Raw genomic sequence first — 12,884 nt, 5'->3', positions numbered from 1 at the left:
CCCCCCCTACTTTCGTTAATCATCCCCCAGGGGTAGTGCAGTATTTAGGTGGGGCCGAGGTCCCCTTAGGTTTCTTTTTAGGCCAGACTCCGAAAATTTGGAGCACCTTTAACAGTGGCGGGCCTAGAAAGAAGAAAAAAAAAATATGACTCGACTTCACACAGAAATTACCTACTTTCTTTTGGGAGGGTCCCAGTTTCCCTTGAAAAAATGATTTGGGACCAAAATCTCCTCAGGATTGTAGTCTTGCGGTCGTGAAAGGTCGGCTCTCTCTCACATTTCGTATTCACACCGTCATGTATTGATAGCCTCGTTGGGTGGAAGAGTGTGCCATTGTGTTCTCAAGTCACACGGAGCGTGGCAAGTGTTAATGTCAGTTGATCTTCCTAGGGAGAAACAGCTCAGGAAACTGGCAACATGGCGTCAACCTCCCATACATATTAATCACTTCTCTAAATAATCTCTAGTAGCGCGGTCAAACTTTCTTGACTTGGCGGGGCGGAGCGCTTACCGCGCTCCTTAATCTCAACAACATCATAGTATCTAATAACTCATCTGTAAATAATCTAAAGTTCTAAACAATACATCATATAATGTAACAAAAACAATACAACAATACATTAAAAAACTCTTCTGTATCTAAACAATAAAAAAATGCCTAAACCCCTTTTTCAGGGTTTTATTATAATCTTCATTTTTAATGACAAGTATGAAAAATACCCTCAGTGTGTGGGTTCTACACATTATCAAATCATCATAAAAGGTTGAGACATACAGAGGAAAACGAAGAGGATACCTAAAGCAGAGTTAAAGAGAAAGATCGTGAAATAGAAGGAAGAATGAAGTAGAAAGGGAAGAACACAGGTAAAACAAGGGGGAGATAGAACGTTGAGTACTTGTGGGCGCCCTCATCTATTACTTTCTTCTCGTTCTCCACCTCCTCCTCCTTCTTCTTCTTCTTCTCCTCCTCCACCTTCCTCTTCTTCTTCTCCTCCTCTTCTTATCCTCTTCCTCCTCCCCTCCTCCTCCTTCTTCTTAAAGTCTTCAAGAGAGGATTCATAAAAACATCCCAATTCATTGCGGATTGCGAATCCACATTATAACAGCTTCTTCTTTTCCTCAAAAACTATGAATAGAATATCTTTATTTTCTTTCTGATGAGCAGAGGAGATTATCCTTCAAACTGCATTTTCATCAAAACAGGAAGTCAGACTATCTATATAAGTACCTAATATATTTATGTATGTAAATCAAAAGAACCTATATCAGGGATTTCCAACTTCCATGTGTATGCGGGCCACATGCTACATTGGCAGGTACTTGCCGGGCCACATATACAGTATCCAGGATTTTCCATATTTTTGGAGTCTACCTCATAAAAAAGAGCAAAAATCCTGCCTTAGAGCCACCCAAAAAGATTCGCGGGCCACATGTAGCCCGCGGGCCGCTGGTTGGAAATTGCTGATCTACATATATGTAGTACATAGGTACTTACCTATGTATTTTTATATTTCTATCAAGACAAAAAGTAAAGCTTTTATAAAGTGATTTGTTGTGGGAGTGAAAAAAAAAATGGAAGGGGAAGGAAAAATGAAAAATAATAATAATGAAAAAAAAAAAATCTGGTGTGAACATCACACGACTTTCCTTATCCTATTGAATTATGCTTATTTGGGTGTTCTTCTATTGTAACCTTTACAATAACTCTAACCGCTTGGTCAGTACCTACCTATAGCTGAAAACCGCCAAAAAGAGGTCGAAAACCGCCAAAGAGCTTTCAAAATACCGCCAACCGCAGCACCTATCTTAACCAAAAGTTCAATGTTACATCCTTGTCACATTTGTGGACTACATACCAAATTTCAAGTCTCTAGCTCATACCGTTCCCGAGATATTATTAAATTACACCGAAAACCACCAAAAAACGGCAAAATACCGCCAAGCGTTGCACCGATCTTAGCCAAAAGTTTCGTGTCGCATCCTTGTCACATTTGACAGCTGCATACCAAATTTCAAGTCTCTATAGGTATAACTCTTACCGTTCTCGAGATATTTATTTGTTTACAGACAGACAGAAGGACAGACACACGGGCCATTTGTGGACTACATACCAAATTTCAAGTCTCTAGCTCATACCGTTCCCGAGATATTATTTAATTACACCGAAAACCACCAAAAAGCGGCAAAATACCGCCAAGCGTTGCACCGATCTTAACCAAAAGTATCGCATCCTTGTCACATTTCGTGTCGCATCCTTGTCACATTTGACAGCTGCATACCAAAATTCAAGTCTCTAACTCTTACCGTTCTCGAAATATTTTGTTTAAAGACAGAGAGAAGATTTGTGAATTACATACCAAATTTCAAGTCTCTAGCTCTTACTGTTCTCGAGATATTTTGTTTACAGACAGACACGGACCAATGGCTGAAACTTTGGATTTAGGCTCTAGGGACCTCAAAACGTGTTTTGGCACTAAAAACTGACCATCGAAAATTTGACCCGATTACATTACTTTCCTTCCTATAGGATAAGGAAAGTAAAAATAGAAAACAATAATTCTGAGAAAATGTGATTATTTTCCCCTCGTTGAAGTGTCTGGAAATTTCTCTGTTCTTTTTTTTCTCTCTCTCCCTCTCTCTCTCTCTCTCTCTTACTCTCTCTCTCTCTCTCTCTCTCTCACTCTCTCTCTCTCTCTTCATTCTACTTTCATAAAGTATGACGTTAAATGCAAGAAGCCACATCGCCATCAAGGTTGAACTATTGAAAATAGAAATTAGAAAATCTTTATGAAAACAGGAACTGAGCGTATAAGTTGCTTGAGATGTAGAAGGTCCAGGGTTCGAAGCTCACCATCAACAAAAATTTGTACTCTTTTTTCGATTGCAAATATTTCGACGGGTTACTTTCTGATGTTCTCGTGTTGACCCAAAGACCCAAATGCGAAGTACATATTGTGTCTCTTCTCGCCCATCTGATGAGAGGCGTACTGACGAGATGGACATGCTTTGACACAGACCGCACAACACGAGTCTAATGTAGTAGGAGCGTTGGCGGACAAGTGTCTTCTCCTACCACCATCACCGGCAGTCGTCAGTGTCGCAGACTCTGCTCGGGTAGGAGGCGGTGCGGGCTTGGTGTGGTTCGGTGTGTCCCGACCATTAGTGCGCGGCCAAAACAGCGACCATAAATCATAGACTCTCGCCGAAATCAAAATCATCGCATCGCAGCAAAAATACTCAGCTCAATTTCTGAACTTTCCGCTAGGGTCGGTACTATGGTCAAGACTCCGTTGAGGACGCTTCTATTCACTAGCATGGTTTTGGTTATTTTCTCTTGGGGCGGTTCTAGGCGAGGGTCGATGGTCGTTTCTCCATTGAGGACGCCTACTTAGGTTCCAACCTGAAGGTCGGGACACCCATCACTGAACTTCACCCTTGAGAGATTCCATTGTGACCATCGTGAATATATGACCAGTGTGAATATCTAGTATTCACCGAACACCCATAACTATACTGTGAATAGTGTGAATACTCGTGACCCTTGGAATGAAATATGTGTCATTTGTTTCTCTATAAGTTTAACCACCTTCTATACTGTGCCTCAGACGTACACAGATATAGGAATCATGCTGATTTCTTATTCGATTTGATACTGGTGCTGTTCTCTATCGGCCGCTCAAAGAATTTTTTAGTTTACTCTGTTTACTTTTTGCAAATCATAAATCTTATCAGTCGAGTCGTGACAACAGGTGATTTTTTGAGAGGATAGAATTTTTCCAAAAGTTTTTGCCAATTTAAATTAATTAAATTGTGTTTTTGTAAGAACCAATTATATTTTTTTATGTGGCAAATATTCTTAAATTGCAATTGGTGCATAATTATTTGTGGATGGCAGAATGGTTTGGTCGTTCTGATCGCTAGAAGGTCTGGTTTCACTGTGTAACCGGTGTGCCACTCGTGGACCTGACTTTTACCAAGGAAACCCTATACTGCTATATGTAAGTATAGCTTGATTTCCCCACTTTTTTAATAATTTTAATTTTAACAATTTTAATTTTAATAAAGTGCAATACCATTGCTTTATTAATTTTAGAGCAAGAAATTTGCCATAACCAGAGCTAAAAATATATTGTACTTTATTGGTACATCGTACAAAAAAAAAAAAATTTAGGATAAACGATATAAGAACACTCAAATAAGCATCATTCAATAGGATAAGGAAAGTCGTGTGATGTTCACACCAGATTTTTTCCTGAAAGGAAGCAGTAGCAGAACTTTTGTGTCAACGAGTACCTAGTCTCGAGTGCTGTCTTTTGAATGATGAAGAGATTGGTGTATAAATTGTATAATAGAGAGAAGTGCATTATCATATTTTTACTATTACTATGTAGCTATGTACGTAGTACGTATAGTATATCTCTAGGGAAAGAGAGAGGTCCCTTTTATTCTACTGGTTTGGGACTTACTCCGGTAGTCCTGCTGATAACTCATATAGTCAGTCTCTCTCTCTCTCTCTCTCTCTCTCTCTCTCTCTCTCTCTCTCTCTCTCTCTCTCTCTCTCTCTCTCTCTTTCTTCTGGAACTTATCGTCCTGAAAGCGAAAATGTAGTTAGGTACGTAATAGGTAGGTTCACAACGGATTTGTATAGAACAATAGGGCGAATAGCACGACAAATAATTGCATTGTTTTCCTTTTTTTCCCTCTTTTTTTTACTTTCTATTACCTACCAACGCAACGGTTGAAGTAAAAAGGCTGCTAAAAGCTAAAGCAAATATACCTACCTAGGCAGGAGGCACCTCCTAATAACTAATATTTACTTTCCTTCCTATAGGATAAGAAAATGAAAGTTGCAAGAAGAAGAAAAAAAAATATAATAATAATAATAATAATAATAATAATAATAATAATAATAATAATAATAATAATAATAATAATAATAATAATAATAATAATAATAATAATAATAATAATAATAATAATAATAATAATAATAATAATAATAATAATAATAATAATAATAATAATAATAATAATAATAATAATAATAATAATAATAATAATAATAATAATAATAATAAAAAAAAATATAATAATAATAATAATAATAATAATAATAATAATAATAATAGGTAATAATAATAATAATAATAATAATGTGATAAAAGGTATTTCTAATTTATTTTCTCAATCGATTTGTTCTAGGAACAATGCCGAAAAACCACGAAACTCTGTTTCGTATTAATATAGACCGGTAGGCGCTTCAAACGCTTGACGTTCGCGCGCATACCGGCACGTTTGATCCAAATCCAAATTTTCATATTTCATAACAAATTTACCTATAGACATTTAGGTACCTAACTACATAGGTAACAGAAAGTCGTGTGCTAATTTATTTTTATATCCACCATTATTATCACTGTAATGTTTAATTATTTATTATTATTCTCACAGTGAGTTTCCATTCCATTTTTTTTTCATTTGTTTTGGATTTCCTCTTGTTTTTTTTTTTCGAGAGCGCACTATATTCAGGATGTTGTTATGAGCTTCCAGGAGAGAGAGAGAGAGAGAGACGAAGAGAGGGAGGGAGAGGGAGAGAGAGAAGAGTTCTGAGGTTACATAACCCATGAAACCACTGTTGAAACAACGAACGAGCAAAAAAAAATATAATGATTTAATTTAGTACAGAAAAAAAGAGGGTGCTATATAGGTGGTAAAATGGAAGTTGCAACCATCAACTTCAAATGGAAGCTGCAACAAATTTATTCATTACCCAATAATTCTAAAATACATCATAAGTATATAAACTTTCCTATCTTTTTTATTAAGAGGTTTGACGGAGGGAACCGTAACTGCTACAGGGTCTTATCGTCCCGAAATCGAAGGGAGAAGCAAGACAGGATAGGAGGAAAGCCAGCCGTTCCGAGAACGAACATTATCCCATCAGGATAAAATCCGCCCCGGGCAGGGATCGAACCCACGGCCTAGCGCTTACAATGCAGACGCGCCACCAACCAATCTAACTAGGCTGGCGGAACTTACCTATCTAGGTATTATAATTTACAAAATGATAATAAATTCTAAGTTAGTAGGTACTATCTTTATGTAGGTATCAGATTCGTATTTATAAGCTTAACGGGCTTAACCCAACCTTTACGGCTGTTTGGCCTTACACCTAAAGCCTCGGAGAGGGCTTTTTGTGTAACATATAAATATAGTATAGGTATCAAGTTAGTTTATTTTCTGTGATTCCTTGGTGACATATACCTACCCATTATTATTTTGTATCACAATATATCTACCAATATGGCTGCCTTATAGGTAGGCATGTCTATATCTAAGGAGGCAAGCAAGCTTAAACATTTCAAAAGAGAAAAAAAAAAGAACTTACCTAATACCTCTATTTATTATGCTGAATACCATACATAGGTAAGTATACATACTTACACAAAAAGTTCATCACGTTGTTAGGTGGGTATTTGCTTTTTTTCTCGTCCTTCTCTTCTTCTTCTTCTTCTTCTTCTTCTTCTTCTTCTTCTTCTTCGTCTTCGTCTTCTTCTTCTTCTTCTTCTTCTTCTTCTTCGTCTCCTCCTCCTCCTCCTTATTCTTCTTCTTCTTCCTCTTCTCCTCCTTCTTCTTTTTCTTTTCAGGGAAAAAAAGTTCATAATATTTTGGACATTGTAAGACGATTATGGCTTTGTTATTTAGGTCAGAAGAGAAAAAAAAAAGGTTCGACCCCCCCCCCCCTATTATTATTATGGGGGGGAAAGAAAAGGGGGGGTTGATGTTTTTCCCGTGTTTGTTCCGACATGATAAAAATTAAGCCCACCCCCAAGCTTTAGATTCATAGACCGAACAGTGTGAGGTTTGAGTTTTCGACCTCTGGCTTTGATGCTTCTTCTAACGCTGTGTCCACACAGTAGGGTTGGGACATCGACATCGATGTTTTGAAAACATCGATACATCGGAACAAAAACATCGATGTCAACATCGATGTTTTTGATTACGATACATCGGATACTCGATATATCTAAGTTTAAAAACATCGATGTATCGAACATCGATGTTTTCCTCTCGATGTCCCAACCCTAGGGTTGGGACATCGACATCGATGTTTTGAAAACATCGATACATCGGAACAAAAACATCGATGTCAACATCGATGTTTTTGATTACGATACATCGGATACTCGATATATCGAAGTTTAAAAACATCGATGTATCGAACATCGATGTTTTCGTCTCGATGTCCCAACCCTACCACACAGAGTCGACAGCCGTCAACTAGTGTGGACATAGCTTAACAAACCTCTTTCTGTTTTCTCCCCCACTCCTTCGTCTTCGATGCAACACGTTAAGTTTTTGGACCCTGCAGGGCCATCTTGGGGCCCACGGAGATGATTTCCTTGTCCGAGTGAAGTCTAAAGCCGGTCACTCACTATCAGGTAGACCTGACACTCCTGACAGGTGTTACCTACTTCTGAACAGGTCGGTCTGCTTGATAGTAAGTTGCCTTCCGAAAATCATCATTCTGGTTGAATAGCTCCTGTTTATCTACATATGTTTTCAATCCTCAGATTGGTTTGAAAATTCTCTCCATTTTCTCTGTCTGCTGTCCATCTCTTCATCTTGCTGTAAGTATTGCTGCCAGCGAAATCCATCATGAATAGCTCCTAATTTGGTCTAAATTCTAAGCAGCAAACACATTCTATCCCGAATCCAGTCAGGACAAAGGATGCAAACAACACAGACACCTCGAGTCCTGAATGATAAAAAAATAGTAATAATAAAAAATAAACTTAATAATAAACGAATACAAAGAGAGAATCAAAATAAGAACGAGAAAGAATAATGATAAAAAAATAGTAATAATAAAAAATAAACTTAATAATAAACGAATACAAAGAGAGAATCAAAATAAGAACGAGAAAGAATAGGGGACCCATAAATCTGAATAAAAAAGATAGAAAATCTGGGATAGTAAATTTTCTTTTATTACAGCAATCAAGAGAGAGATAGTAGGAGGAGAAAGCTGCATCCTCATTGTATGCTAGAGAGAGAGAAAAGCAATCTATTGTTCATTCCTGGTGTTTCTATGTGCGAAAATAAAGTGCACTGGCTTATAGTCTGATTCGAGAAAGAAGTCAGGTTGGGTTCAAATGCATTTGCCTTGTAATCAGGAGGGCGGGAGTTCAATTGAAGCCCACAGAATCTCAGTCGTCTAGTGGTTAGCGCGGTGGACTGGATATCTGAGGGTTGGTGATTGTCCAAGTCCATGTCAAGAATCAGGAGGGCGGGAGTTCAATTGAAGCCCACAGAATCTCAGTCGTCTAGTGGTTAGCGCGGTGGACTGGATATCTGAGGGTTGGTGGTTCGAGTCCAAGTCCATGTCAAGTCATAAAATTAACCGTGATAATTATGTATGTTAATCGAGGAACGACATTCATGGATTCTGCTACACATTTTCCCTCGACTGACTTCGTTCACAAATTGGACTATAGAAGTGAGATCGTAATGTATGCAATTTTTCACTTTGATGTTTACATTCAATGAGGGGTAGAAAATTTATAGTCGCAAAATGGCAAAGATAAAGAAAATATAGAAGATAATAAAAAATATACCTAAGGGTATTAGGAGACCAAGACAGGAAGGAGGTACCAGATTCCGGGGAAAACTGTGACAAGGCGTTCGCAAAAGTTGGTTTTATGTTTTGAACTTTGAGAGTGTTTCCAAATTTGGGCTGTTGTAACAGCTCATAAATAGGACCGGACGTTGGTAAAATTTGGTCCTTAAATTCGTGAAAAAAGACTATGAGGATTGGTTGCACTTTTTGAAAGTTTCAGGTCGTAAAAACCTCCAAAAGAGCCTATAACATAGTTACCTATTTAAACTGTAAAACAGGCCTTCTTCTAGAGATCTAGAGTCTCGATCCCCTTCTGCCATCACGTGCTTTTTAGCCACTAAATGATCGAACACCCTATCAACATCGATGGTTGGGTACCTAACTGTTGGCCTTACGATATATCGTACAATTACGGCCTTACGGGTTACCCAATGGTACCTACATCGATTTTAGAGCAGATCCTTGAACTAGGATGTGTGGTGAGACAAAGCAGGTGTAGGTAATAGGTATCACTCTAATTCTAATAAGTTACCATCCTGATAGGTTGATACTAATGACAGTATATTTTCTAGTGCTCTAGTGTCTACAGTTGCAATCCCTATAGCACTTCCACATCACTTTATTTCATCTCAGCTTAAATCCACCCCCCCTCTTCATTCTTCATCCCCCCCTCCCCTTCATCCCCCCCTCACTTATCTTCATTCACCAAATTCCAGATTCTCTTTCATCTTTATGTCTTCATCTTCATCTATTCCGAAGTGTTCTTTACTCTCTCTTGAGGAAATAATAGCTCTCTCCCTTCCTATGTCTTTCTCTTTCTGACCTCTTTCTTTCTCTCTCTCTCTCTCTCTCTCTCTCTCTCTCTCTCTCTCTCTTCTCATTCTCTCTATTTCTTGCTCTCTTTGTCTATTTCTCACTCGGTCTGTCTGTGTCTAACTTTCTCTCTCTCTCCTTCTGAGTGAGTGGTTATAGCCGTTATAGTCTAATCTCTAATGAACCACAAGGTCCTAGGTATAGGTACCTACTACATTAAGCAGAAAAGGTACCTAAAAAGGAGCTTTCACAATATTTGAGCAGTGACTAGTGATATTAAAAGGTTAGGTTAAACACAAAAGGGAGCTTCCTTTTTCATTGTCATGACTTCTGAATAATTACCGTTCAATTCACCTATCATGGAGAAGAATCGCACTTTCACCTGATCTTTCAACAACAAAAAAAAAGTCTAAATCTCTCCCTCTCTTCCCGTTTTACTTCCAGAAAGTTCCTGTCTGAAGAATGTGACGGTCACCATTCCGAAGGCCGTCATACGGGGTGGTACTGCCACTCTGAAGTGTAACTACAACCTGGAGGATGAAGCCCTGTATACGATGAAGTGGTACAGGAACGGCCGGGAATTCTACAGGTTCACCCCGAGGGAGAAACCACAGACGAAGATCTTCCCCATTGTCGAAGTACCACTCCAGATAGCTGTAAGTAAATAGACAGCATTAAGCAAAAAAGAACCAGTCAAGAGAAACCAGCTTTCAAAACCCTAAAAAAATGTGTTTTAAAAACCCTAAAACCCTTTCAAAACCCTAAAAAAATGTGTTTTTTTTTATTTAAGATGTTTGGTAGAGGGAACTGTGATTGCTAGGGTCTTATCGTCCATTCGTCCTGAAATCGAAGAGAAGAGGAAGACAGGATAGAAAGCCAGCTGTTCCGAGAACGAACCTAATCTGTCGAGCATGCGAACCTTATCATGTCTCTAGTCGCATGTGAAATGCACTGGTTTTTGCGCCGCGAATTTCGAATAAAATGTTCAATAAATAGAACATTTTATTTGAATTAAATTCCAAATTGACTTCATCCGAATTCCACAAGTCTATAACACCAAGAAAATATAAAAGCAAAATTGCAAGAAATTAGTACAAGAACATCAATCAAAATAAAAAGGAAAAAAATTAAAATACAATAAAATCTGTATGTACCTTGCCCAAGGTTCAAGTAAATATGTATATCTACCCAAGTATAGGTCGGTATATACTATATATACCTATGTAAATACAGGTAACTAACTATCTAGATATGTAATTACTCAATACTCATGTACCTTGATGTACAGTGGGTATGTATATGTATATAAAGCTATCTACGACTTCATTTAGGAAAAAGATGGGTACAGAGGCAGGAGAAGGGGCGACTTCTTGGAGGAGAAAGGTAGGGAGAGGGAGGAAAAGAGGAGGGGGAGGGAGAGAGGAGGAGAAGTAGAGAGGGAGGGGGGAGGTGGCAAGCAAATTGTTTCAACTTGAAGGCCCTTAGGCAGCTTGTAACATACACAAATGAAGGCGAGAGATAGAGAGAGGTGAGAAATTAGGGAGCGAGGGAGGGAGAGAGAGAGAGGAGAAAAGAGGAAGTGGGGGAGGGTGAGAAAGATAGGAAGGGAGAGAGATAGAAAAGGATAGAGTTAGAAAGAGAGCGAGACCTTTTATTTAGCTACCCTCTTCCTCTTCGGCTATGAACTAACATGTGAAAATTTGCTTTTGTCTTTCCATAGTATGGAGCATAGAAATTTCCGGGATCGATCCCAGAACCCCGGAATACAATCCCGTGACTTACGCCTGATAGCTTTTTCTGAAATAGGTACTTATATGGACAGTTTTAGAACGGCCCTATTCTAATCATTTTATTACTTTCCTCACTTATTGGAAGGAAAAATAGGTACCTAATTAATCAGCTGAAATTTTCGACGGCCAGTTTTTGGTGCCAAGTGACTTACGCCTGATAGCTTTTTCTGAAATAGGTACTTATATGGACAGTTTTAGAACGGCCCTATTCTAATCATTTTATTACTTTCCTCACTTATTGGAAGGAAAAATAGGTACCTAATTAATCAGCGTTATGGACTTTCGTCTGTGTTTTGGTGCCAAAAGACGGTTTTCTCTATCTTCTGCAATAAGAATGGATCATCAATTGATAATCTTTTAACAGCATGATCCCTATAAACTTATTCCAAGCTTTCACACTGAAGAGGATTTCAATTAGGAAACAAGTTAGGTTAGGAGGTATGCTGCAGAATTAATTGAAACTTATGTCTAAACCAGGGATAGTATTCTGGTGTTATCTAAACTTCTTTCCATAGAAACTTTGCAGCTTTCAACATAAATGTAGGTACGTATGTACCAGGGGCGTATTTAGAGGGTCAGAGGGCAGTGAGAATTTTTCCACCCTGTTTATAAAATTAGAACAATAAAATAAAAACATAAAAAATTAGAACAATACCAGGGATAGTATTCTGGTGTTATCTAAACTTCTTTCCATAGAAACTTTGCAGCTTTCAACATAAATGTAGGTACGTATGTACCAGGGCCGTATTTAGAAGGGAGTGAGCAGTGGTCAATGAGTGGGTATCACACTAGGCTTGCACGCAGGAGGTCCGGGTTCGATTTCCGGCAGGGCCGAGGTTTTTTTCGGCTCTGTGCTTGGAGTTGGGGGTGCACTCAGCCTCGTGAGGACAATTGAGTAGCTACTTTAATCGAGTAGCGACCAGTGGCGGCATTACAAGTCGAAGAGGCGAGCGATAATAAATATGATGATTGAGTAAATGAAAGACTTGTAATACTGTGATACCCATAAAGTTGTGAGAAAGCGCTCTGCTTTAACACAAAGATAACATGATTTGATTTTTTTTTTTTTTTTTTTTTTTTTTTTTTTTTGTTTTTTTTCCACCGCCGTTTTTTATTTCGTAGAATGACAACAACTGCTAGCATTGACGTCATGTCCTGTGTCGTAGATGCCCATCCCGTAGTATGCCTCTCAAATCAGATGGCGAGAAGGAGACACAATACTTCCCATATAGGTGCTGGGTCAACACGAGAACCCAGAAAGTAAAACCCGTTGAAATCATTTGCAATAGAAAAATCGAAAAATGAGGAGTACAAATTTTGTTCGAAGGTTGGGATTCGAACCCCGGGGACTTCTGCATGGCAAGGCAAGCGCGTTTACCCATGGACCAGACCGTGATTTGATTTGTTGGATACTTGTCTAACTTACACCGATGACCGTGGTTTTGGGTTTGATGACTACATCAAGTAGATAGTTCGTATTTGTTGTACTCATCCTCATAAGGACCGTGACAGAAGTAAATCCCCTGGAATATATCAGAAATAATAGGGGCCATGACAGTAGTAAATTCCTGGAGTATGATAACGGAAGAAATTGAATGTAAAATCCGTAGGTAGGGTAATGCTTTTTTACTTTCTATTCCTACCAGTATAGCGAGCTTATA

This window comes from Diaphorina citri, unplaced genomic scaffold (assembly GCF_000475195.1).
Source record: "Diaphorina citri unplaced genomic scaffold, Diaci psyllid genome assembly version 1.1 scaffold539, whole genome shotgun sequence".
In the NCBI taxonomy this organism is placed as follows: Eukaryota; Metazoa; Arthropoda; class Insecta; order Hemiptera; family Psyllidae; genus Diaphorina; species Diaphorina citri.
Note: the sequence above shows the minus strand (reverse complement) of the source record.